The following is a 26940-nucleotide window of genomic DNA, read 5'->3' on the forward strand; positions in this document are numbered from 1 at the left end:
GCAGCCCGGAGACAGAGAGAGGGCAGCCTTGAGGGAAGACAAGTTATGCTCATAGAGCCTACCTTTTAAGGATAAACCACCTCCTTCTTGCTGAGCCTCAGTTTCCCCTCATTCCCCACCATAATGGGTCTTTCAAGACCCTAGTCTGGCGGGGGGGTGGGCTTGAGAAACCCAAGAAATCAGGCAGCAAAATGTTATTTTTTTGTCTACTCAGGAGAATCTGATATTAAGCTAACTGTTTGGTGCTTTGCACACACCTCCTGCTCCCTGGAATGAGCCACTCCATCGAGAAACCCACCCTGCGGAACATCTGGGCCACCCCCGGCCTACCCTCCCTGCCACTCTTGTTTCACGACTCTGGGAGTCTGCTTCCCACCCATTCCAACCATTTGAACCAGGCTGGGGATGGGGGAAAGGGAAGGCTGCTCACCCACCTCCCCACAGCCATCAATCACCTCAGAGCAGAGCAGAAGGAGCAGCAGGGCCCTTCCCAGAGCGGCAAGCTTTTTCCTGGAGCCTGAGGCTGGATCCAGCACTGAACTGGCATCCTGTAGAGGGAAGGCTGAGTCCCTGTAGAGGGACGGGGCAATGGGGTGTGGGAGCCCTCCATCCTGCTAAGTTCCAGAACACAGTCCAACTTGGGTCAGAATGTGCAGAGGGTTCTAAAGCCCTGCAGCCACCCAGAGTATTCCACGTTCCACAGTCAGCAATCCGAACTCCAGGTCAGAATGGGACATGGCTAAATCTCAGGGACTCACCTGCCCACACCTGTCCTGTCTCTGCATCCAACCTTCATTCTACACAAAGCTTTGCAAAGCATCCCACACTCTGTTTTGATCTTATTTCTACCGTCTAACAATCCTCAGTGTCTCTCTAATTTCTAGCTTATTAAATTCACCTGTGACCTTCTGTCTCCATCATCAGCTCTCCAGACCCCTCACCCACCTACCTGCTTCACCTCTAGGCCCATCCAAGCTAACAGGCTCACCATCCCAAACTTTTTATCCCTTCACTCCAGGCCTTCTGTTTTGCCTCTAATGCACTTGTCATCTGCTTCCTTCCAGACTCCACTCAGAACTGCACTGACAGGAAGCCCTCCTTGGTTGACCTCAGCCCCAAAGAACAATCCTGTCATTTTTTCTGGTTCCCAGATTCTCAGTGCAGAGTCCAAGAGGTGTTCCTTGGCACCATTTTCACATGGGTGCTGCATGGGAACGGCTGTTTGTCATGCAGCGTCTTTTAAAGCAGACCTGCTCATGCAGGTGACAATCGTGTCACAGCTCCCTCCCAGAATGGCGGCACAGCTAGGGCGTTAAGTCTGTGGAAATACTCAGCGTTCAGATCAGCTTCACTCCACCCCTGGTGACTGGCCTGTCCTGCTGCAGGAACTTCCCGATGCAGGAACCCAGGGCTCCCCTCCCAAAACTCCTACCATGGGACACCTCACACGAGAGCCTCTGGAGTGACACCAGGGAGCCAGGCTGTAATGGATATCTTGACCAACTTGGGAGACAGAGAAGGAGGTTTGACATCCAAGTCAGGAAACCAGGCTGGGACATGGCTCTGCCCAGTGATCATGACCAAGCCATTCCCATTTTCATCATTCAAATGGGGATAAAGATCTGTCCCTCCATGAAAGGATTATGGCGAAAGCAAATGTGAAAATGCTTTGAAAATCACAGAACACGATATAAATATTGGTGTCTCTGCTATTATAATAATTATAAACAATCAATTGTTGTAACTGTTGCCGTATGTACATGACATTCCCCAGCACTCCCTGTGTTGAAGGAATCCTCCTGCTGAGCCCCCCACCCCCTTGCTTTCCTTCCCCTGGTCAGGGGAGGAACAGAGGTGCCCAACTGGACGCGTGCCCCTTGGGATCAGCAGCTCATTATCCCTGATAGTTTCCCCAAGCGGCACCGTCACCTTTAGGCCCTGGCCTCTCCGCTCCGCTCCTAAGCTGCCTCAGCAGCAGTAACAAGAGCGTGCCTTGTCAGACAAGCCCTGCATCTCCATAGAACATGCTCTAAGCATAATTACCCGTCGGAGAAGTGTGCAGGCCCCGCCCTTATTACAGAGCGGCTGCCACCGCTGGATTGTTGCCGCTCTGCTAGCTGAAGGCTGAGCTGCCCTGGACCTCGGAAGCAGGAACAGTCCGCCAGCTGAGCAGGGCCCGCTAGAGCCAAGTGCTAGAGGGTTGTCCCAGGACCCTGGCCGTGAGTAGCTGGGAAGCCTCCAGCAGCCCAAGGAAATGCTGAGCCTGGGTTCTCCCCACCTTTCCACCACTCCCCATATTAGTCTCTGCCTGCCCATTTTGAGGCTCTCTCTGGATCGGGACTGTATCCACCATAAGCTTCCTGGCCCTTGACATGTCCCTTATTGGCCTTCCCACACTCCCGACCCCACTGCTCCCAGAGGCTGAGATGCCCCCCGCAGTGCTTGAAGATGCAGATAGGCAGTTAGAGTGGGTCCCACTCCCCAGCACCAGGTACATGGTAGGACAAGAGAGATGCCACTTCCTTCCTCCCGCCCCATCCCCGCTACATGCCTTCCCCAGGGAAACCACTCCCAGATAGTCCCTTGGGAAGATGTGTTCCTGCCTCCCCCACATCTCGCCGTGCGGCTACATGACTGACTTCGCACCATGAATGTTGTTTCTCCCACTGTCTGGGTAGTTAATCTGCAAGGGAAATGACCCAGGCCCCTGGGTCCAGCGGAGGTCTGCCTCCTCCACCTACCAGTCTCTAGACTGTCTAAATGGTCTGTAGACCATTTCTAAAAGAGATGGGGAAGTTGAGCCCTGAGTTGGGCTTCGACTCCTTCAATTTGATCGTCTGAGTGGGGCACAGCTCTGAGGGTGGGGGAGAAGCAGAGGACATTTGGAGGTCCTTGGGATGCAGTCTTCCCAGCTAGGCTGTCAGAGGCGTCAGAGACACCTAAGATGCTCACTGTTTGTCCTCCTAGGAGTTCCACCCTATGGGAGCAGGGGCTCTGAAGGAGGCTGATTCTGCTCTTCCTCTGTGTAGAAACCCCATCCACCTCCTCACATCCCACCCTCTGCCAGGTAGAGCCCCAGAGTAGAGCCTACTTTCTGCCAGAACAGGGTCTGCAGAGACCATACTATCTTCTCTTGAGCCAGGTATGGACTCCTCCAAGCAGCCCCAAGCCTTTCTAGGACCACAGTCCCTGCCCCCAGGGATACCCTGCTTGGTGCCATCTCGGGACTTCTAGGGGATTATGTCTCAAATCTAACCTCAGATTAAAACCCAAGCCAGACCCTTCCATCCAGGATTCTAAGACAACCACATCATCCCTCACTCTCAACCCTGCATCCTGCGTCTTATCCTAGCCCTTCCCCACTTGAACTTCACTACTGCTGTAGTGACAGCTCTATGGATAGGATGCATTGAGACAAATGTGAATGTGATTAACCAGCCATCAATATCTCTTAAAAGCCCATTCCCTCAAGAGCTGGCAGGTCCCTCTAGTCCCCCGCTTCCCTGAGCCAAGCAGAGATCCCCAGGGCAGCTCTAGCTTCCCTCTTTCTTTCTCCTTCCCCTCCTGCTCTGGCCATCTCAGCCAGATGGATTATGTCTTATTTCATTTGGATTTGGCTGCAGGAACCAAACAGCATTTAAGGCTATTGATTGTTCAAAAGGCCAAGTGTATAATGTACCAGAAAATTAGTTTGGAATGCCCTGCAGGAGAGCAGCTCCACTCTGGCTTCAGATTTATTCTGTTCTGGTGGGCCAGGAGGGGCATGGGATGGGGGCCAGTGTCCCTTTCATTCTCCCCAGGAAGTTCTGGGAAGTCAGCCTCTCTCTGGTGGCCAAGCTGGGGCCTTCTCACCAGCTAGTTTACCCAGGTGAGTTACATTATAGCAGTATCCCTCTTTCACTTCTTCACTTCAGCCCCGCCCATTCACCATTTATCCCCACCCCACCCCATGCACGTGCACATGCACACACACGCACCCACGGGGACACACACAAAATACAATCACGTCACACACACACCATGTTTTTCTAAATGCCTACATATATGCATGCCCATGAGACAGTCCTGTGCTTACTAACAAGGGCGTGTCACTCTCACCTATGTGCACGTGAGACTGACTGGGCATCCAGACAAAAAGCTTTCCCTTTGTGTAAAGAATCTGGTGCTTAGCAGAGTACCAGACACAAAATAGGCGATCGCTGACATTTACTGATCTCCGCCGAACGGCTGCAGCACCATGGACAGCTTCCAGCACCCTCCACTCGGTGAGTTCACCTGCCCAAAGGCCGCTCTAGCTCACAGCCAGCTGGAGTCACTATTAAGTTGGTAATCATGATAACGGCTTTCATTTTTGAGCTTCTAGTCTGTATCAGCCACCAGCCAAGCTCTTTGCATGAATCATCTCCTTTGGTCCTCACGACCTCACAGGATGGAGTTATTACTACTCCCACTCCACAGATGACAAAACTGAAGCTCACAGAGGTGGTTAATTCTCCAAGGTTTTCATTGAACTTGTCTAAAATAACAAAGGCAAGAGCACCTAACTCCAGGGGCCCCTGTTAAACTACAAAATCTTCATATGACAATAACTTCACTAGACAGATTTTCCCTGAAAGCAGAAGACGAGAGAGACTGACATGTATCAACCCATCATGTATTCTCTATCTCTACCACAGCTGGCCTGATGGAGACAGGAAGTGGCTCATTAAAAAGTGAGCAGGTATTCCTGAAGCCTGAAAAACAGGGTCAAACGGAGCCTAAGGCATGGAAAGCTTGCAAAGAGGACACTTAAGAGGCTCAAAGAAATGTCTGGAAGTGAGATAATGTCCAAGACAATGGGATGTCACAGACACACCAGGTTGAAAGAAAAAATGATAACCAGGGCATTGCCAGAAGCAACTGTCCAGCCCCTCTCCTGCCCTCCCTGAAGCTAGTGGAAATGCTGAAAAAGGCAAAAGATTTAGTTCACTGAAAGGGATACTTAACAATGAGAATGATGACTGAATTGCTCAGCTAAGGCAAAGAAACAGATTCCTGTTTAAAAAAAAAAAAAAAAAAAAGAACAAGGAATTGTTTCATAAAAGGTTTAGCCATACCTTTGTCATGGGCAGAAGAGAAATCATTTCTATGTATTGTGTCTTAGACCATGCAGCACTGATAGCCACGCTGACCCAGTATGTGAGAACCAATGCATCTGTCAGGAGAACTCCAACTCCCCAGACCCAAAAAGTGGCTTAAAATCATGAGGAAAGGTCATGGGCCATTTGGTTTTGAACATCAGTGTCCACTCTTCCCTCACCCCTCTTCCCCATCAAATAGCCACTCAAGCTTTATTTTACGCATCAAGATTCTGAGACATTCAAGAAATCTTCTGCACAGCAAGAAGCTGGGACCTGTGGAACAGTGACTGTCTAAACTACATTTCACTGAGCAATGTTTGAAAAGGTAGTGAGCCAAAGTAGAATCACCTACTTTGGTGCCTTACCTGATTCCTCCAACTTGAATCCACATGGCTTTGGGGTATTTCCAAAGATACAGTTCACCCTGAAAAAGAGATAAATATTTACTCAAAGTCAAGACCATATGCCATAGGGGAGTTCCAGAAGTGCCGACAATGGTACATGATTGGCATATAAGCAAACTGTCGGAGGGCGAACTGTCAGAGTGGGCTACACGGAAGGACCAACATGCACTTGGATGGGAAAGTTCGGACATGTGAGAGAAGAACTTAGTCTAATTTTTTCTTGTCACATCAGCAGCAAACCACCAGCTGTGGATCTAAGCCTTTTCTTATGTCTGCTGGTCCTTATGCTGAGACCCGAAGAAGGAAGAAGACAAAGGTGGCTCAGTGAAGCAGGTGGGGCATTCTACCTGGAGTCAGAACTCCAGGGTTCAATTCTGGCTCTACCTTTAACCACCTGTGTGGCCAAAGATCTGAATCCCTTTGAGGCTCAGTTTTTTGGTTTTGTGGTCACGGTTTGTTTTGCCTTTTTCATTTCCAAAATGATACCAGTTACTGGAGGGATTGTGATTCTGGCTAAATGAGATAGAAGACCTAGCATGGTGCTTGGCACACAGTATGCATTTAATGTATGTTAGTTGGTGTTTTGGGGAGAAGGCGTCAGGCAGTCCACAGGTCCTGATAAAGGTCTGGGAGTTGTCCTGAGGCCTGGAGAAAACAAGGGTAAAGATGGGAACTAGAGACAGAAGAAGGGCACAAATGGGGAGAGATGAGCATGACCCTAAGAGACATGCTTAACCACAGCTGTTATCTTGGGATGGGTCTTCCCACAGGGAAGTTATTGAAATTAATCTAGGACCTGAACTCAGAAGGAGAAAGAAAGCAAGATGCTCTTAGAAAGAAAGATACTTTTCATCATCTTATCATCTTAGTGAAGAGTTCAAACTGGCTCACAATGCCGTGAAAGAGGACAGTTAGACAAGAAGAAGAACTTCCAAGCAGAGCTACAAACCCCTTACACAAGCTGCTCCCAGAGGCTCTTGAAGTTGGACAGACAATTGTCCAGAGACAGGGGAATGGATGAAATGTACTGGAGAAGCCCCAGTTCTCCTGCCTCTGAGCTTCAGCCAGTTGAGGTCTCTCTTATCAGCAGCTCTCCAGCACGGGAAGGGGGCCCTGCGAAGCCCCAGGAAAGCGCCAGTGTGGAAACTTAGCAGTAAGCAGCAACATTAACGAGTGCCAAGAATAACAGTGGCTTCTTAATGGAGCCCTTAATGAAGACTCATTTTGGGTTTTATTAACATAGAGAAAAAGCACATATTCTCTCCCCTGCTCTCGGAGAGCAGGCCGAATGAAGAGCAGCCCCAAATACGGACCTGAGCCCATTCCCTGGATCCTGCTGTCAGTACCATAAGCGGCTCTAGGAAGTGGAGTAGGAAGGGCAGCTTCAGAGCCCCGAAACCTTCCTTTGCTCTTCAGACAACCTATTTGGATCCCTGGATCCCACGTGGTCTGGGGGGGGGGGGGGGTAGATTTCCAGCTGGGCTTAGCTCTGCCATTTGCAGACAAGCTGCAAATAAGAACACAAAGGAGACCATCCCCAAGGTGGTAGCAGTGATTTGAACAGGCAAATAACTCCCATTAAATATTTAATTAGAATACAATCCCACCAAAGCTCTTCTACTATGAAAGACTAAAAACCACAGCCTTCTAGGACTTAATGTGATGTTGGTCACTTACTACCAAATACAAGTGTCTATACCAAGTCTATAGTCTCTGTTCGTTTCACATACAGCAAGAGGGATTCAGGTGAGACCTCAAAATTCTGAACTCTAAAATTTACAGATGACCCTGGGGTTCATCTAATCAAATCCCCTGTTTTATGAGGAAACTGAAGTCCACATAAATTAGAAATTCATTAGAAGTCTGAAATTAGAAATTCATTTAAAAAATCAAATAGCCAGTTGTGTCCAAGTCATAATCCATTCCCCCATGACACCAGCCTTTGCTGGCCCCTTCTCCCAGGGTGATGGAACTTGGCTAATTAACCATCCCTGGGACTCAGCTGGCATGTGCAAAATGGTATTGGGGGGCATGTCTGGGCTGGGACCTGGAGATGTCTCCAGTCCCCAAATAGGAGTCCAGGATGCAACTCAGAGATTGCTTTGCTCTATCATTCAGATGCTCGAAAGCTCTTTGTTGATTAAATAGGAGATCCCTATTTTGAAGATCACCCTATTTTGATGATGAAAATCATCCCTAAATAGCTCCACTGTCATCCCAACCACACCTGCAACCGCTTCGTCAATTGTTAATGCACAGTTACCAACTTCATAAGAGGAATGTCCTGAGAGCCAATGAAGGCAGGGAGGCAGATTTTTTCCCCAGGAGCCTGAACCCTCCAGGATGGGGACTTCCTCTGTGGGGTGCTGGAAAAGTCAGACAGGAGGCATCTCCACCAGGGAGGACCCTACCTGATGGGGACCAGCCTACCCCACCCACCCACAGGCAACAGTGCTCCTGCTGAGTGATGGCCCTGTGCCCCACATTGTACTGACTAGCTGGTTAGCATCCTAGTGAGCCACAGAGATCGGTCTGTGATCAACAGCAGCGGCTTTCAAGGCAGACGGAACAAAGTTCAAATTCTGGTTTCTACAGCTCGGAGCCTCTGTCCCCTCATCTCTTAAGCAGAGCTAATCAAGCCTGCCTCCCAGGGCTGTCAGAAGCATCAAAGGGCTTGTCACCAGCCTCCTTCACTGTCCCCCTCGCCAAGCCAAATTACCCCTACTCCACGCGATTCACCTGCCACTTTGTCTTTAATGGAGGAGAAGACTGAGTCATTTGTGGCTCTACTCTGTGGCCAGAGCCACCCTGATTGAGAGGAGTGAGTTGGAGGGAGCTCCGTTTCTGGGGAAGGCCAGACAGAGGTGATCCCAGGAGGGCAGGGAAGTAGGAAGACCACCCAGGAGATTCCGGAGGCAGGGGGACCACAGTGAACTGAGGATCAATTGGGCCAATGCTAGGAATCAGATCCCTCTGCTTCAGGGGTCCTGGGAAGAGCCTGCAGCCTCCCTGGGCACCTGGCAGGGAAACTGAGGCACTTGGGCACTAGGAGGGCTCCCCTTCCTCAGAGGCCTAACCAGAGTTAGTGACAGAGGATGGCCAGGGCCCAGCTCTACCCACGCAGTCTTGGTGTGCTGTGAAGGGAAAACACCCACCTCACCCTCTAAGCAACTCCTCTTCCCCCTCCCCTGAACTTACTCTCCTCAGAGCCTGTTCTCTACACAGGTCCCTTTTCAGCAAGACCTTTCCGCCTTCCTCAGCACCTCCCTAAATCCACCCATCCTTCCAGGGCCGTCCAGAGAGCCCCTTCTCTGTAGGCCTAGCTCCGCCCACCTCTCTCAATCCTGCCCCTCCCAGCGTCCCTGGAAGCAGTTTTTCCCTCTCTTTCCAGAAGCCCAGAAGGGCAGGGCTGGGCTGGTTAGCCCTGCTGCCCCCAGCACTCCACATGCGCCCTGGCAAGTAACAGGTGTTGGGGAAACCTTTTCTTTCCACCGCTTCCTCTTTGCCCCCAGGCCAGACACTGGATCTGCAGGAGCTGTAAGCAGAGGAATGTTGACCCAGAGCAAACTGAGAGATGTCCTTGGCTGGTCCCAAACACCTTACTCCTCTGATAAAAGGAAGACTTCTTTGCCTTTCCCCTCTCAGTTGTAAAGCTCTTAAAGGGAACTTGCCTCTTATTAGTGCCCTCCTTCTTCCTGCCAGTGCCAGGCAAACATCTGCCTCCTCTGGATCTCCCTCCTCCTGAGCCTGCCTACCCCTCCCCACCTCCCCATCTCCCCTCCCACCTCAGCCCTGTAGCAGAGAATGTAATTAGGCCTTTCCCCCTGGACAGCACCCCCTCCACACAGTTGGACTGCCCGTCCAATGGGGGATAATTTATGGAAATGGGTAAAGGTGTTTTAAATTATTCAATTTAAATGTAAATAGGGGAGATGGTTTCTCTGAATAAATTGTCTTATTTATGTTCCGCCCGACTCCCCTCCCAGGGAAATATGGAGCAGTTGGAGCGCTCTGGAACACAGGGCCCTCTACTTCTCTTTAAGCAATATGGGACCAGCCCATGTCGCTGTAGGGGGTGATTTGGACACAAAGGTCCCTGATGAACTATGGTCAAACCAGGCCATGGATAAGGGCAGAAAGCAATGCCTCCATCTCTGTTTGCTGGAGAATGATAATGGGTCAGGGGGCTCTAGCCCCCCCACACACACACTTCTGCCCAAGGTCTCTTTCCATCTGAGTCCCCAGCAGTGAGAAGAGGTGGAGGGGGGTTACCTCCCTGACAAAGTCCTTCAAGCTCAGAGCCCCTCATGCTAGGTGACTATGGGCTAACAACTATTCTCAGTGTCTTTCTATCCCAGTGTCTTTCTATCTGTCTTTCCTCTGGGAGGAAGGGGGATGGGTCGGTCCCTAGGCAGAGAGCTTCCTTGAAAGGAAAGGACCTTCCTTCACACATCTTGGACACCATCCCATGTGCCAATGGGAAGGCATTTGAGGGTGAGGAGAGGGGCCCATTACACATGAGTAACCAGCAATCAATGTAGCTGTTAGAGGGCTTTCAGGTACATTGAACACTGAACAGCTCAAAGTGGCTCACGTACATGGAAACTGACTAGCCCTGGAAATCTGGAGGTAGGGCAGAGTCTGGGTGCAGATGTGGCATGACCTGGAAGTCTGCTCCTGTTTCCCTGTGATTCTTTTTTTGTGTATCCATCATCCTCAGACTAGGCCACAAGATGGCTAGGGCAGTTAGAAGCCTTATATCCACTGATGACAATATTCAGAGAAAACCAGAAGAAAGCAACTCTCGGAGACTCTTCCAGAAGTGTACAAAAGCCTGCCCCTCACCCCTCAGGAAAACTCTCCTTGCACCTCGCTGGCCCATCCTGACCAAGTACCAGCAGGGACTGGGATGACTTTAGACCAATCAGGTAGTCCATGATGCGGGGGCAGGGCAGGAGCAGGGACAGCTTCTCCCTGAGGCACACACAAACATGGGGCGGAAGAAGTGGAGACCGGGTGCTGGTTAAGAGAGTATCCATTGGAGTTACAGTTGAACAAGAAATTGTTGAAATAGATGCATGTTTTCATTGTCAACCAGGCTATTTCAACCTGCCCTGTTTGAACTGGGTCAATTCCTTTCTGCCTAATCCTAAGAACCAGATCACTGCCCAACTCCAGAGAGTCAGGAATCAAATCAATCACCCAGATAGCAGACTGGTTGACAAGATGGCCCAGGTAAGACACAAGGTGCTGTCCAGATGACTTAACTCTTTCCCGGGATATCCATAACTGAATGCCAGTTTACCCGTGCCCCATGATCAGCAGCACCCGTCACTGCCATTTATTCATTCATTATACAGCTATCTACCTGGCCGGACACGAACTAGGGGCAGGAGGTTCACTGGCAAAGCAAAGATACATTTCCTATTCTCCCTATACATTCATCTCTCTCTCTCTCTCCATCCTTGCAGTGGACTTTAGCGTGTTTGTTGTCAGCTGGTTTGGCTGCCCACAAATATCCTTGCTGAGTTTGGGAGTCTCCAGCCTCATGAGCCTTACCTAGCCTCCTTTACAGCAGATGGGCACAGACTGATGATCCAGACCCCACTAATCAGACTCACCCATAGGACACTTCACTTGAGAGGGAGGAATTTGATTAAGTTCATTGCCCAGAAGCCACTGTGCTGGTGAGGATAGACATGGAGGTGTCCAGGTTTGGTAGAAGTGATAGTAGTACTGAGTTCCTGGCCCAGAAGCACAATTGGTGGGGAGTGGCAGGAGCCGCTGAGGTTCCCTGGTATCTGCTGGGACAACAGCAATGGTTGGGGTTTCCCCCATCAGTCTGGGCCAAGAGTACAGAAAGCATCTTTCCTGAAATCTCAGTCTTTAGTCTGATTCTCCAGCCCTCCCTGTGATTAGATGAGACACCCACTGTTCTTCTAATAGAGTCCTTTTCTGCTTAATCAGTCAGAGTCACTCCTCTTGCTTATGGCTACGAGCCCCAGCTGATGGAAAAGCATGCACCATCCTTCATGAAACCAAGTCATTCTTTTTTTTTTTTAAAGATTTTTATTTATTTATTTGACAGAGATCACAAGTAAGCAGAGAGGCAGGCAGAGAGAGAGGAGGAAGCAGGCTCCCTGCTGAGCAGAGAGTCGGATGCGGGGCTCGATCCCAGGATCCTGAGATCATGACCTGAGCCGAAGGCAGTGGCTTAACCCACTGAGCCACCCAGGCGCCCCAAACAAAGTCATTCTTAAGACCTAGACTGGGTAACCACTTCTCTGAATTCCCCCAAGCCCAAGCACTTTTTTCATCTTTTTTACAGCAGACTTAATAAAGGCATGAGCCCCTGTGGGAATCTCCACTACCGCCCCCCAAACACACACACACACACACACACACACACTCTCTCTCTCTCTCTCTCATTCTGATTTCCATGGGCTCTGGGACCACACCTTTTTCATCATTATATCTTTGGGTCTAGTTTCGAACCTGAATCAGAATAGGTGTTCACTAAATATTTGTTGCAATGTGATTATTGCCACTGTCTTTATTATCAACACTGTCTTTATTTTGATTATTGGTGGATCAAAATCCACCAATGTCTGACACTGGTTTTTGCAACATGCATAGAGAATGGCCCACATCTTGTTCCACTTTTTGCAAAACCCATTACCAGGTTCACATCCATGGTCTCTAAGCTCTGCAGTACCCACCAGAACATTTCTTAGAATAACACAGGACTGTGCTCTGATCCCTACACCCAGTTACCTAATCACCTGATGGTCTTGCGTTTGCTCCTTCCAACCCACTGTTCCCATTTCTGCTTTGACGCCACTCTACCCTTGACCCTCTCAACCCTGGGAAGATACCCACTCTTGGACATGGAGATGACATCGCAAAGCCCGCTGAAGAGATATGCCTGTATGAGTTATGTTTCCAACCCGAGGGTGTCCCTCATCCTATCTAGCCCTGTGCACACAAACCCACTCTACCCGCCTCTGCAGGAGAAGGCAGAGGAAATAGACAAGCTTTCTGGAATCAATTTCATGCCCTTGGGCATGATAAACAACTAAGCAGAGAGCACCACCCTTGGAGGGAGCTAATGGCCTTGGGTATCTAAATGATGCATCAACTCCCTGAAAAAGCAAGCCTGACCTCAGATGCTCTCTCCACATGCACTTTTTCTCCATACATTGTCCTACTTGGAGTGGACTCATAGAAGACCCAGCTGCACCTTCCTGGACACAGACAGTCCTTTTGTTTTCCCCAGGTAGCACACCACCTCTCATCACCTGGGGGCCTGGGGAGACCTAAGGCAGCAAGCACCTGGCCCACCACCTTAGCCAAGAGTGCTACACTACGGATGGAACCACGCCACTGGGATCCACACCCCAGACTCTTTCTCACTGTCTGTGTGACCTTGGACAAGTCACCTAAATAGCAAAAACCTCACAAGGCTCTTCTGAGGATTCCATGAGCTACTATTTGCAAAGGGCTTAGCACCATGCCTGGCACAAAGTCCTTAATAATCTTAGCTATGACTGTTTTTATCCTGGGTCCCTGTTGTCAGCAAGTTCTTGGTTCCTCTAACCTGAATACTATTCACACGGCCTTTGATGCCCATACCAGCTTGTTCTGTTCCCAGGGGTCCCAGAACTGAGCAGCCCCCAGTGTGATGTGGTGGGAAAAGCAATACCAATGGAAGGAGACGAGCTCCATCCAAACCTCATCTCAAGGCTGTAGCCACGATCTCCTCACATCTAGTCAGCACGAGACAGATTCTAAATGCTCAGCGATTGGCTGTATGGAGAAAGGAAGGTCTCTGTGCTTCTCTGAGCCACATGCTACAGCAGCCTTGTTTCTACAGTGGGAAGGGAGCACTGCCCAGCAAAGCCACGGCGAGGATGAAAACAAATGCAGTGACATCCAAGAGAGCACCTGGGATGGCAGATGACCAAGATGTCAGTTGAATCTGAATCTGCAAAAGCTCAATTTGCAAGACTTAGTTCCCTGAGCCCTCTCCCCCTGACAACAGAGATGACCCCGTTTCTACAACCTTCACCCCTTCATGTCGAATCCAGCAAGTTCTGCCATATTTTGTCAGCCCAAGGAGCACTGATTTAACAGTGAGAATCTAACATCAGATTTTAGCAGAAGTGAGGAGAATCCTTGCAGCTCTCCAAGGCCAATGTCCAGGAGAGGGCTAGTGACCCCAGCCACTGACAGGTGCACCACACTTCGCAATTAACTAATGTGCTGTCAGTTAAGATCTTACTAAATACATGCGGTTTTGCCAAAGGGGAAACTGGCTTAGACTGGGGAGCCAACTTCCCCACAGAGGTAGAAGATATGAACTCACGTTGCAATTGGTCTCTGTCTCCACCCCATTGGGCACTCTGCCCCCTGCCAGCATGTCCACCCATACCAGCCAGGCAGGCCCTTTCAGATCTTCCAGCCCTATACATGGCACATCTTCCGGCACAGAGTAGGTTCCCGATCATTCATCGTCTAACCTAATTATCAGATTTAATCCAACTACATCATTTCACCAATGAGGAAACTGAAGCAGAAAGCGAAGAAGTGAAGAGGCCAAGGTCACACAGCTGGATGGTGATGTGATGAACTCATTAACAGAAGAACGGGAGCTTATCCCAAAATGTCAGACCTAGAAGAAGCCCAGGAGGTCACAGGGTCAAGGCCCTTCCCAGTTCTTCCCTGGTGACCAAGTCACGTTCTCCCACTCAGACCTTGGAGGAGGGAAAACAAGAAACTTCAGAGGCTGGATATAGCAGGTGGATTGCAAAATGCCCCCAACCTCCCCTCCCCGCCACCTACATCTGTGCCCCTTTGAGAAACTTTGCAGTTTCTCCCAACAAGAAGTAAAGTCTATTTCTCCTCCTATTGAATGTGGGCTGCCTTGTGACTTGTTTGAACCAAGAAAGTTCAACAGATGCGATAGCATGCCGATTCTAAGGCTAGTCAAAAGACCTTGTGACTTCCCATGCTCTCTTAGAGCCCTGCCAGCACCATGCGAGCGAGCCTGCACCAGTCTTCTGGAGGACGAGGATATGTTGAGAAGAGCCTAGGCCTCCCTAAACCCGCCTAGGACCAGATGACTCCTAGACATGAGAGCACAGAGATTGGAAGAGGTGCCTTCTCAACCCACGGCTGACCAAAAGGACACAAGTGACCCCAGTCAAGATTGGGGAACCACCCAGATAACCCACAGGCTCATGAGAAATTGTTTCAAGTCACTGAGTTTTGGGGTGGCTGTTATAAAACACCAGCCAACAAATACCTTGAGCCTTCCGAAGAGACAAGTCATAGCCACAGCCAGAAGTCAGGGTTAGTGCTCCAGTGGGGTCTTGAAGGGGTAGGACCCTTTTTGTAAAGAGCCTGACAGAGCTTCCACCTCCTCTGTCCAGCCCTCAGGCTCCAACCCAGCCCAAGGACCTGTGAGGTCAGTTCTGGCTTGGGTCCTACCCGCCCACCCATCTTGGCACCTATGAACCCCCCTACTCCATGGCAGCATCCAGGAGGGGTAAAGACCCCAGTACAGTGACCATGGAGGGCTGCCATGAGACTTGAGGCTGTCCATCCTAGGAGAAGCTCTCCTCAGAGACAAAACCCCAACAAAGCCCCGGGGTGGGACCTCAGTGGGAGAAGCCCAGGGCCAGGCCCCTCCCCCACCCAGGGGGAGCAATCAGCCCCGGAGGAGCTGAGAAGGTGAGAAGGCCGCTTGACATTTGATGGGAATCATTATCAGACACTTATTCCCAATCAAGGCTCAAGTGCCTCTGAGGGTCCCTCTGCTGCCTTCTCATTCCAGGGAGCATTCATGGGAGGGGGGAAGGGGCGCCCACCCCACCCAGGTCTGGGCAAAGGCCCTCATGACATGCCACTCTGACGTTAGCCTCCTCCTCTGCTCCTGAGGTTCCCGGGAGCAAGCTACCACAAGCCAGAGTGTGGAGAGTGGGGACTCCTGGGTCCTTGGAAAGACTGCGCCACAATGACGCTCAAAGGGATAGGAAGGCCAGGTCAGAACTCCAATTCCTGCGGGACTCAAGAAGAGCTCTGTCCTGAAATTTCAGGCTCAGGAGCTCTTGAGTCCCTGTCCCGGGCAGCCACCTCCTCCTCCAGACAGTCCTCCAGACACATACCCAAACTTCCTCTCTTTAGCTAGATGCCCCACTGCTATGTTAAGAGAGTCATGGGTCAGGAGTGTGAAGGCCCTTTAAGGCTCTCCCAGCTCAGAGAAGGATCTTGGGCAAGCTCACCTAACCTCTCCTGTTCTGAACAAAGGGCAAGGATCACTGCTCTGCCTCTCTCTGCCGGAGACTAGTATGGGAATCCCTTTCTTTAATGTATGGGAAAGCACTGACAAACTGTAGAACAAGGGCTAGGTCCAATTATCCCCAACTAGATCCTCATCACAAATACAAGCGAGCTCAGATGAGCCCCATGCAGGCACAGGCTGGTAAGGGTGTGTGCGCGTGAGCGTGCGTGTGTGTGTGTGTGTGTGTGTGTGTGCCTGTGTGTGCAGCTGTCTCACTGCATGCCACAGCACTCCAATACCAATATCTCATGGTTTGGATTATCTGTGGGTTTTCACCATCTATGTCTCTATACAGGCGGTGAATCAACTGTATTGATGTGTTACAGTCAGAATACAGAGGCACTTTCCAGTTAAAAAAAAAAAGGGAGTAGAAAGCCTTGTAGTGGTTTGATAGGAGAGAGAGAGGATACACACACACCACCCCTATGCTCTCAAGGAACTTAAGGACTCAAATAACTGACTATAAAGAAATAGAGAAAGAAGGGGCTGGAGAGTCAGGAGATGAGGAGTCCTGAGAGCAGTCAATCTAGAAGGCTTCCTGAAGGAAGAGATAAAGTCTGAGCCGGGTTTCGGTAGAAAGGCTGGACATGCAGGCAGCAGGGAAAATGGCTTTGGGAGGAGGATGGAAATGGATCAGTTTTATTCATTCTTTTTTTTTTTAAATAAAGATTTTTATTTACTTATTTAACAGAGAGAGTCAGTGGGAGAGGAAACACAAGCAGGGGAAGTGGGAGAGGGAAAAGCAGACTTCCTGCTGAGCGGAGAGCCCAATGCAGGGCTTGATCCCAGGACCCTGGGATCATGATCTGAGCCAAAAGCAGTGGCTTAATGACTGAGTCCCCCAGGCACCCCTTATGCATTCTTGTCATCAAACCACAATAGCTGTACTTCACCCTTGTAGAACAGCTGATGGTTTACAAGGCTTTCCCACATGTATTTCCTCACTCAGGTTTCATTACAGTCCTCTGAACTAGACAAGTCAGTTTTTATTATCCCCATTTTACAGATGAGGGAACTGAGGCTCAGAGAAGTGATTTTCCCAGTGTCTCCAGTAGAAGTGCCCAGGGCTCCTGACTCCCACCTAGCCCAGAATCTTTCCATGGTCTCTCTCCAATCCTACCCCCACACAATGTCTGCCTCCGTCTGTAAGCTACTTGGGGGCAGGGAGCGGGTCTGGGTAACAGACTCTGGGCAGTGCTTGGGAGATCAGTCTAGGAGAAGGAGAGGCGTGTGTCTAGAGTCAAACACAACTGAGGCCCTACCCGTTTACCTTGACTTTGCCTGTTACTCCTCTCTGCACCTCCATTTCCATGCACCTAGAATAGACTATTACAAAGACAAGAAGAGGGAATGCCTTGGAAGCCCTTAGCATGGTTCCTGGGACATAGTATTTGCTCAATTAACTGCAGTCCCCATCATTAAGCTCTTGGTTATTGGGTTATTATTGCTAATCAGAAGACTTTCTTCATGGCCATTTTGCACCAGTTTCTCCTTTCCAGGATAAATGGGTCATTTAACACCCACACTGTGACCATTTATTATTGTCCTGAGAGATGGTTCTCAGTGAACACAAGCAATACGCTTCTCCTTCCAGCCACCTGGCCCACGTGTCTGGCCTGGACCCCATGGCCTGGAGGGGTCCTGGGAGCCCTTCTGCACCAATCAGAGTCAGGCCTGACCCCTCAGCCACCTGTTGAAATATATTTCAGTCGCCAGAGCTCTCATTTCTATTAAAAGTCCATTTGCCAAGAAAGTGGAAAGGTAATTATGAATCCCAGTCTTAAATCACTCTGCCACTGAATTATTAAAGGGAAGAATTAAAAATAATCAGACTTTTTCATTACACTTCATAGCAGGGAAATTAAAGGTGTAAGAATGTATTTTTTTCCTCGAATTTAAGTATTCATTTTAGAGATTTATAGGGGAGTTGAAATGATTCCCTGCATGCCAAGCTCTCCCTTTTATGAAAGGGGGAGAGGGAAAAAAACCTTGTAAAATTAAGAGGGAGATAGAGCGAAGAAGGGATTTAACATAAAGAAGTACAACTGAGTGTTTTGCATTTTAATACATTTTTTTCTGCACAATTACACCATTGAGTGATATGGCAGAGAGAGATTAGGCTGCTGCTAATTTCAGATACTGGTTGCGGAAATGGCAAGGGGGTTCTCACCAGTTGTCAGGTCAGGAAAAGCATGCTGGGTCATCCGAGCTGGCTCCCCAGCTCTCTAAGCACTGGGGGGACGGGCCTATTTCAGCGCCAAGACTCCTGGCACCCTCTTTTCTTTGGGGGAGAACAGGATGAGGGACCTTGCTCATTTCACAGAGCAGCCAGGAGCCTGGGACCAAAATGGGAGGGACACGGAAAAGAACTTCCTAACTAGTTTTCAGGTCTGGAAGAAGGTGGAAGAGAGAGAGATGGGGGTAACTTTCCATCTGCTCACCTCCCTGTTTCCTCCTGATGGATGACGACAAAGGTTGATGAAGTCCCTGCCTTCCCCAGTCCCAGCCAGTGTTTGGGGGGGGCGGGGGTTGGGAGTGGGTGGGAATGCAGAACAGACTACCCAGAGTCAGATAACTAGCAGGTATAAACTCCTTCTATCCGGGACCAGGTACAGAAGGAGGGGACAGTGACAGCAGACCTGGAGGGGACTCATCCAAGGAGGCTTCCAGGAGAAAGGGAGCAGAGAGAGTTGGAGGCAGACAGAGGCACCGGAGCACAGAGCTCATTCATTCCTCCTGTTCTGTAGCAGCTGGAGACCCCTGCCTGCCGCTCTCTCTCTCTGCTGGGGGCAGTTTGAGGACAGAACAAGAATCAGATGTCATCACCACACAGGCATTGCTGGCAGCAGCTGGGAGGTCCCAAATCAGACCCAAGGGAGGGCGCTAAGAGCAGGCTTGTCCCACCCAGATGTGCTCCAACAGCTGGCCTGCCTCTCCTTGGGGCTGCCAAGCTGGAACACCTCTGTCCCACGTCCCTTCCACCTACACAGGCAATGACTGGACCGGGGGAGGGGGTGGGGCTCCCTTGACGAGGCCCTCAGCTGCCCGCCCCCTCCCTGGAGATGGTAATGAATTGCAGGGAAACGCGCTGAGAGGTGTCAGAACAATTTCTATTAAACATAATTTCCTAATGAAAAGGTTACGAGGGAGCCGATGGAGCTAATCAGGATTGAATGCTCACTCCAACCCGCTCTGAGGGAGGGGGCTCGAGGCCTGGTCCCTGGTTCCACCTGGTCTAGGCTGGAGGGAAGGGCCGTGGCACTGGGGACGGCCCTGGACTGCCTCCCACGCATCTATCTCAAGGTCTCGGGCAAGCCCGTTATTAGGAGCTTGCAAGGTACCAGGCACCTTGTTAAGTATCTTCCATGTCTCATATCCTCACAACATCCCTGCAAAAATGGCAGTTATGTCCCCATTTTCAAGATGAGCAAGTTGAGACTTTGGAAAGTCACGTGGCTTACCCCAAGTCCCATCTCCACCAATTAGGAAGCCAAGGCAGGATTCTAACCCAGATATGTCTGATGGGAAGCCATGCGGCAATGCCATCATTGCTCCCCACCTTCTGGGCCCTGAGGTACTCCGCGGTTGCACAGTCTTTGGAAACGCAAGCAGAGCTCTAGGACGAGGGCAGGGCAGAAGTGCTGCAGAGTGGGCCTGAGCCCTGCCCAGGTACCCACCCTGGAGGGGTGTCCCTTACCGAAGATTTGGAGATCTGTGAGGAAGGAAACCAAGGTCAGTTTCCAAAGGGTTCTGTCCCCTCAGAGACTGGCATGGTGCCCTGCTGAGTCTGGAGGGGGCACGCTTGTCAACGCAGCCAACTCAGGGCTGCTGAGAGCCCTTTGAGTCTTTATCTTGAGAACAGGAGGCACTGACCCCATGCAGTCCACCCCCTCTACCTCTGGTCCCAGAGAGTGTCCCTAAACAAAGCTTGTCTCTGAGCAGGGACCCTGTCCCTTTACTCTTCCCTCACCCTGGATCTCAGATGCTAAATTGCTACATCACGGCTGTGCTGTGGGTGGGGCCAATGTGGCCAAAACTAAGAAAAAGGGATTTTTCAGAATGTTCAGAGATTCTCCCTAAGCCCTCAATTATAAACTCTTTAAAAATGGCCTTGGCTTTTACTGATAGAGGCTGGGGACAGGGGATGGAGCAGGAATCTGAGACCAAATGGTAATGAGACTTATTCCCTTGTAATTCAGAGGCTCCTGATACCACCAAAGCCCAGTTGGGAGCAGTTTCAGGAACACTGGGGCTTTACTCTACCAGAAGCTCCTACAGCTGTTAAGACACCTCTTTGGAGAGGGAGGAGTGTTCCAGATGGGGACAGAGGCAGGCCCTTAAAGTGCTCCAGGAAACTCACCACCACCCCCTATATCCTGTGGGAGAAGGGGGCTGAGCTATGGGAGGGACCCAGATCACAAATTCTCCTCCCCCCTCCCATCTGGGCCCACCCAGCCCCTCCCTTGCTCCTCCCCAACCACTGTCTCTCCACCCTGGGCAAGGAGCCCCAGGTTCTGCACCCCGCCCCCAACAGGGTGCATCTCCCCATCCCTCATTACAATGAAGCTGTCACCTACTGCCAGCGCCTGCCTTCCTGGGACCTTCAAAGCCAGGAACAGCATGAAATATGCAGCCGCCTTCCCAGCTCCCACTCCCCGCACAGCCCCCTCCCTCTAATTGCTCCGTGCAGATTAAACTTGGATGTCACAGCTCTGGCTGAGGACATCCAACACTTATATTCTCCAGAAACACTGGAGGCTGCTTCTGCCTCCAGGCAAGAGGAGCTCAGCCCCTGAGCGTCTGAGGTGCTGCTCCTCTAAGCCCCACCACCACCAGACACGCACCCCTTAGACTTAAGTCTCCCTGGCCAGCAAGGTTTTTGCGAAAAACAGCAGTGGTTTTCCAAGTGTGGTCCCTGGACCAGCAGCCTTAGTATCACCTGAGAACTTGTTAGAAATACACATTCACAAGACCTTAGCCCAGTTTTACTGAATCAGAAACTGGGGGCAGGGCCCAGCACTTTGGAGTTAGCAAGCCTACCAGACAATTCTGATTCAGGGTTAGGTTTGAGAGCAGCTGAACTATATAGACCCACTCAACCAGCATCCAGTCAACGGGACAGAGCTCCCTGGGCCCCCAGGGCTGTGTTAATGTTAGCAAGGAAGAAAGCAAGGAAGCAAGGAAGAAAGATACCAACTCTCCTGCACCAGGGGATATCAGGCTCCCCTGTCCATGGCTGATAGGAGAGGCAACAAGCAATGACCGCTGCAAGCCAGTGGGAGGATCCTGGAAGGTACAGAGGGGAAAGCTGCAGGGGATGAAGGTTTCACAGAGGAAGGCAGTTAAACTAAATGGGGGCCAAAAATGTAAAAAATAAAAAAATAAAAAAATACTTGAGATGAAATGCCAATCAAAATCACAATGAGATATCACCTCACACCTGTTAGGATGGCTACTGTTTGAAAAGCAAAGACAAACAAAACAAAACACCACAGAATTACAAGTGGTGGTAAGGATGGGAAGGAATTGGAACCTTGTACCCTGCTGCCTGGAATGTAAATAAAATGTTGCAACCACAGTAGAAAACAATAGGATGTTCCCCCAAAACTAGAAGAAGAACTACCACATCAGCGAGCGATCCCACTTCTGGGTATGCATCCAAAAGAAAGCAGGGACTCGAAGAGATATTTGCCCAACCATGTTCACTCAGCACTAGTTGTAAGAGCCAACGTGTGGAAGCAATCCAAATATCCACCGATGGATAAACAGGTAATAAAATTGGGTGTGTCATACAATGGAGCATTACTCAGCCTTAACTAGGAAGGAAATTCTGACACATGCTACAACGTGGATGAACTTGGAAGACATGCTCAGTGAAACAAGCTAGTCACAAAAGGACAAAAACTGTCTGACTCTACTTATATGAGGTACTTACAGCAATCTGATTCCTGAGAAGTTTGGGATAATGGAATGGTGGGGGAGAGGGAATGGGGAATTGTTGTTAAATGGGTATAGAACTCGTTTGAGAAGATGAAAAACTCCTGGAGATCTCTTGCACAATAATGTAACCATAATTAACACTATTGAACCATACCTTTAAAAATGGTTAAGACGGGGCTGCCGGAGTGGTTTGGTCATTAAATATCTGCCTTCAGCTCAGGTCATGCTCCCGGAGTCCTGGGATTGAGCCCCACATCGGGCTCCTCTCAGAGGGGAGCCTGCTTCTCCCTCTCCCACTCCCCCTGCTTATGTTCCCTCTCTCTGTGTGTCTCTCTCTGTCAAATCAATAAAATCTTTTTTTTTTAATTGTTAAAATGGCAATTCTGTATTATGTATATTTTACCATAATTTTTTAAAATTTTTAGATAATAATGGGAGCCAAATGTGCATGGGACAGGGCACGATGACCCCAGCAAGCCTCACATGTGCATCAGCCACTTGCTGACATATCCTCCACCTCACTGGGAAAAGAGCAGAGCAGGTGTGACCATCCCATTGTACAGGGAGATGAGCCAGAGAGGAAAGGTGCCTGGCCAAGGTCTCAACACAGTGAGGAGAGAGCTGGGGCCGGGGCTCAGCTCCTGACCCCAAGCTGGTAAAGAACCCTCATGGCAAAGAGGCCGCCAGCCCTGGAGGCTGCAGACCTGCACCGTGGCAGACCCTCAAGGAGCTGAGGGTGGAATTGGGAAGCCCTGGGGTTGGGCTGGAGGGGTGAGACCACAGGGTCCATCCTGCTATTGTACCTGCTACTCAAAAAAATCATTAACAGACCTCCCTTCATTTTCAGCAATGTCCCAGTTCAGAAGACAGATAATATTCACCCCAACCAAAAGTGCCTGGAAAGCCAAGGAGAAGAGCTGAGTGGAATCTGACAGGAAAGAGGGTGGGGAGAAGAGCCCTTACAAGGATCACCTCACCTCCCCTGACTGCGAGCAGGAGGCTGGATGGAGGAAGGAGGAAGGGGACAGAGGCAGAGGTATGGGGCATGGGAGGAGGGGAAGGTCATTAGACTGGGACACATGCACCTTCCTGTGGACCCCCAAGAACATCACATACCTTCTCCTGGCCGCCATTCTCTCTTGCCTCTCCTTCTCCCTCTCACCCCTGGGCTCTCCACATGAATACAAGAGCAGTCCCCTCGGTAGGAATGGGCCATGAATTCCCTTGCCCCTCTGAGCTTTCCCCAGTGCCTGGCTTTGGGCCAAGGCAAAGTCCAGACCAACTCACACTTGCCACTGCATTCCATTGGCCAGTCTCAGCCTGGGCCAGCCTCTCTCCTTCAGTGCCTCCCTCAATCCCCAACTCACCCCTCCTGACAGTAGAAAAGCCACATGCCTTCACCCCTGCAGCTGTCCCTCCAATCCTTTCTTCTCTAGGACCCTCCTCTTTCTAACTTGCCCAGCTTTGCAGGTACACAGCCTCAGAACATCTCAGCATTTATGTACAAACCAGCTGCCTGCTTTGTATCTGTGAGAGTTTCCACCTCCACAAGGAGTACCCTGCTCTCCTCTTCCTCCCCCACACACCATGCATGATGGACCAGAGGCCCAAGGAGACCAGAGTCAGAGACACACCGCAGGTGGAGAGCAATGGACAGGAGCCATGGCCCATCTCCATCCTTTGCCTTTGCAAAGTGATAATGATGTCCTCCCCAAAGACCTCCCCACAGCCTTGGGGGAATGTTGCCAATGCTGACTTCAACATGAGCTTGTTGGGGGACATGACCAAGTCCCAGTGCCTGCCACAGACACTCAGCTAGGTTTATAATGAGGGAGAAGAGAGGACAGGAGGAAAAGCCAGTCTGCACAACTCCAAGTTTTAAGGGTTCCGGTTCAGTCTGCAATGAGGGTGAGGGGTGACGTGAAATGCTAGGGTTGAGGTTACACCTGAAGATAAGTGTTTAAGATTCATCTTAGGAAAGGGGCAGTCCTGGGCTGAACCTCAGATTTGTATTGGGTTCCAGTGTGAGTTCTGGTTAGAGCTGTGGTGAAGAGGAGCTCTAAGGTACAAGTTGTGATTGGGGAATAGGTTATTGCTAGCACTAAGGCTTGAACTAAAATTCCTCTTAGAGTTAGATATGTCTGAGGGTTCTGGGATTTGCAGCACGGGATCAGGGCTGTGGGCTCGGGCAGGAGATCTACAGGCAACAAGCCTGGCAGACAACCCACCAGACAGTGCCAGATGGGATCTGAGGCCAGCACCGTGGACAGCTCCAAGAAAAGAGCCTTGGTAAGCAAAGAAACCCCAGAGGTGTTCTTAGCTGCCTTCTCCCACCATCCCCTCCAATGACATCACTACTCTGAGCTATTCACCCAAGACTGACCCCGGAGGAGACCAAGGGAGCACCATATCCTCTAAAGACTTTGAGTCTCCCAACTCCCAACTTAGGGTCCCTGCCTTTCTTTCAGAATCATTAAAACCCTATATCCCCTGGGCCTGGAATCTAGATTCTAATGGAGAAATCTCTGGTTTTGGTCTTTACAAGATGATCATTTTCGTAATACTCAAAGTTTTTCTAATTTAACTCTTGATGGCCAGGTTGACTCCACTCTGTTTAACATAACTCATTCCTCTGACCGCTCTTCCCCACAGGGAAATGAGAGATTCCCTAAGTCTTTCCCTTTTATCTCTCTCATTTTCCCCTCATCTCCCAAGCCCTCAGAGGCAGGATAGGACCCAGGTGAGGCCCTCAGGTAGGTGCACAGTGGAGAGCACAGAGAGGCAGGCAGTGTGCAAGGGTCCAGATTTCTACCAGAAATCTGCCAGACTGAGAGCTGCTCTTCCCTTCTATAGCCCCCCAGACAACTCCATGGTGGGAAGAGTAGATATGGAGTAGATATGATAAGAGTAGATATGGAGTAGATATGATAAGAGTAGATAAGAGTAGATATGGAGTGGGGACCTCCTGAAGGACCCCAGATGCTGCATCCACCAGCCCTAGGCCCTGGGAGGTCCCAGAGAAGACATTAGAGGTCTTCAGCCTCAGACTGCCAATCTAGCCCACAGACTATTCCATTTCTACAGATGAAGAGACTGAGGCTCCCTAGCAAATAGCAAATCTGGGATTTGAACCCTGGACTGTCTGGCCCTCAGCCTGCTGGCCCAAAGCTCATACTTTTTCTATACCATGAACTCTGGTTGTTAGAGGCCTTAAAATCAACCTGGCAGGAACTCTTTGCCTTCTAGTCAGATGACCTCATAGAGTCACCAATCTGGCCTGGGTGTGGCCTCTCTATGTGTCCTGGGTGTCCTAAGCCTGGGAAGAGGGGCCTTTCCTCTGCCTGGGGCGATCCCCTTTGAGGGCCCAGAAGGTCCTGTGAGCTGCCTCCTAGTGGGCAGCAGGTTCACACGATGGCCCAGCAATTACGCAGTGTAGTTTCTTCTGAACCCTCTCCCTCAACATGCACCCCCCTCCCCACAGCAGGGCATCCCCAGGAGACAGGTGTCCATGTGCTATGGATACAGTCCTGAAATTACCCTCTAGAGAGGGGAGGTGGAAACATCCAGGAGCCCCTGAATGAAGCCATAATGATTGAGCCAACCCATCCCTCTGAGGTCACTGGTGCTGGGGACAAAGGTGATCCTCGAGAGCAGGAAGGCACTAGTCTGGGAAAGCTCTAGGGGAGCAGCGAGGGGAGCCTGGCTCCCCTCCTGTCCCTCTGTAGTAATTAACAGGCCTTTGTTCCTGTCCCTGATCTCGTCTGGCAGAGCCTTAATCATCCTCTTCCCTGCAATGAGCAGCCTTCTCATTAGGGCCTTAAGAACCTCTATTATAAACATGTAAATGGAACTCAACGAGGAGGGAAATATTTGACTGCTCCAATTTCCTTTGTGCTGCTGCCAGCTTTGGGCTGCGCACGCCTGTGACTTCGCTGCTCAGCAGCCCAGCGCCAGCACGTTGCCCCTACCGCCCCGCCACACAGCTCCATCTTTTCCTATCGGAATTTAATTACCTTCTCTGGCGAATGTTTGGAGAACCTCTCTCCATCAATTGATTCTCAAGTCCGATTTTTATTCCAAGATACTGAATGGCACTTGGGCTGATGGCAGCCTGGGAGCAGGTGGACCCAGAGCCTGGGGAACATTTTAACAATGGGGTTAGGAAGGGTCATCAGAGTTATTCCCCTGCCTCTGAGCAGGTCAATATTTCAGCCAGAGAAGCATATTCCTGAGACTCCTGCTGGTCTGGACTGGAAGTTCTTCTTGATGTCTGCCTGATGCTGGATGAGCACCCCTCCCCGTTTTTTCTTTCCATTTTAGTCCTTGATGCAAAAGGAAGAATGTTATTAGGTAAAAAGCCCAGCCACTACCTAAGAAAGAAGCTGATGATAGGATCAGCATCTCCTCCCATGTCCATGATGGCTCTTCCCGGTCATCGACCAAATGGAGACTGGCTCCCTGAAGGCCCAGGGCAGCTGCGTGTGAAGGACTCCCCCAGCATGCTGAGTCTTTCCTGCAGAAGAAGTTTTCATGTGCCTGAGTCCTCCTTAAGGCTAGAGATGCCAGAGATGTTTGTCCCCACTTGCCTTCTTTCTGAAGTCCCTGTCAAGTGTAAATTTCCATTCTATTCATTCTTCAAAACCCAGAGCCCTTCTCCTTCATGAAGCTGTCCCATACCATTAAGATATAGCCATCCCATGAGGTGCCTGGGTGGCTCAGTGGGTTAAGCCTCTGCCTTCGGCTCGGGTCATGATCCCAGGACCCTGGGATTGAGCCCCACATCCGGCTCTCTGCTCAACAGGGAGCCTGCTTCCTCCTCTCTCTCTGCCTGCCTCTCTGCCTACTTGTGATCTCTCTCTCTCTCTGTGTCATATAAATAAATAAAATCTTTAAAAAAAAAAAAAAAGACATACCATCCCTCCCACCACCAACTTCAGAACACACAGTTTGCCACTATTTGTCCATGTAATGGGTGTCATTTGTGTGACAGGTACCTGCTGGCCCTTAGCTGGTCACATGCGTAAGTTGCATCCATTTCCCCAGTTTGTCTTTCCTGCAAGGTGGAGACTATATCCTCACAGCCCTGAGCAACAGCCTGGAACAGGCTACCGCCAGAAAAACTTCCTTCTCTGAG

The sequence above is a fragment of the Mustela nigripes genome, chromosome 1, assembly GCF_022355385.1.
Source record: "Mustela nigripes isolate SB6536 chromosome 1, MUSNIG.SB6536, whole genome shotgun sequence".
Taxonomy (NCBI): domain Eukaryota; kingdom Metazoa; phylum Chordata; class Mammalia; order Carnivora; family Mustelidae; genus Mustela; species Mustela nigripes.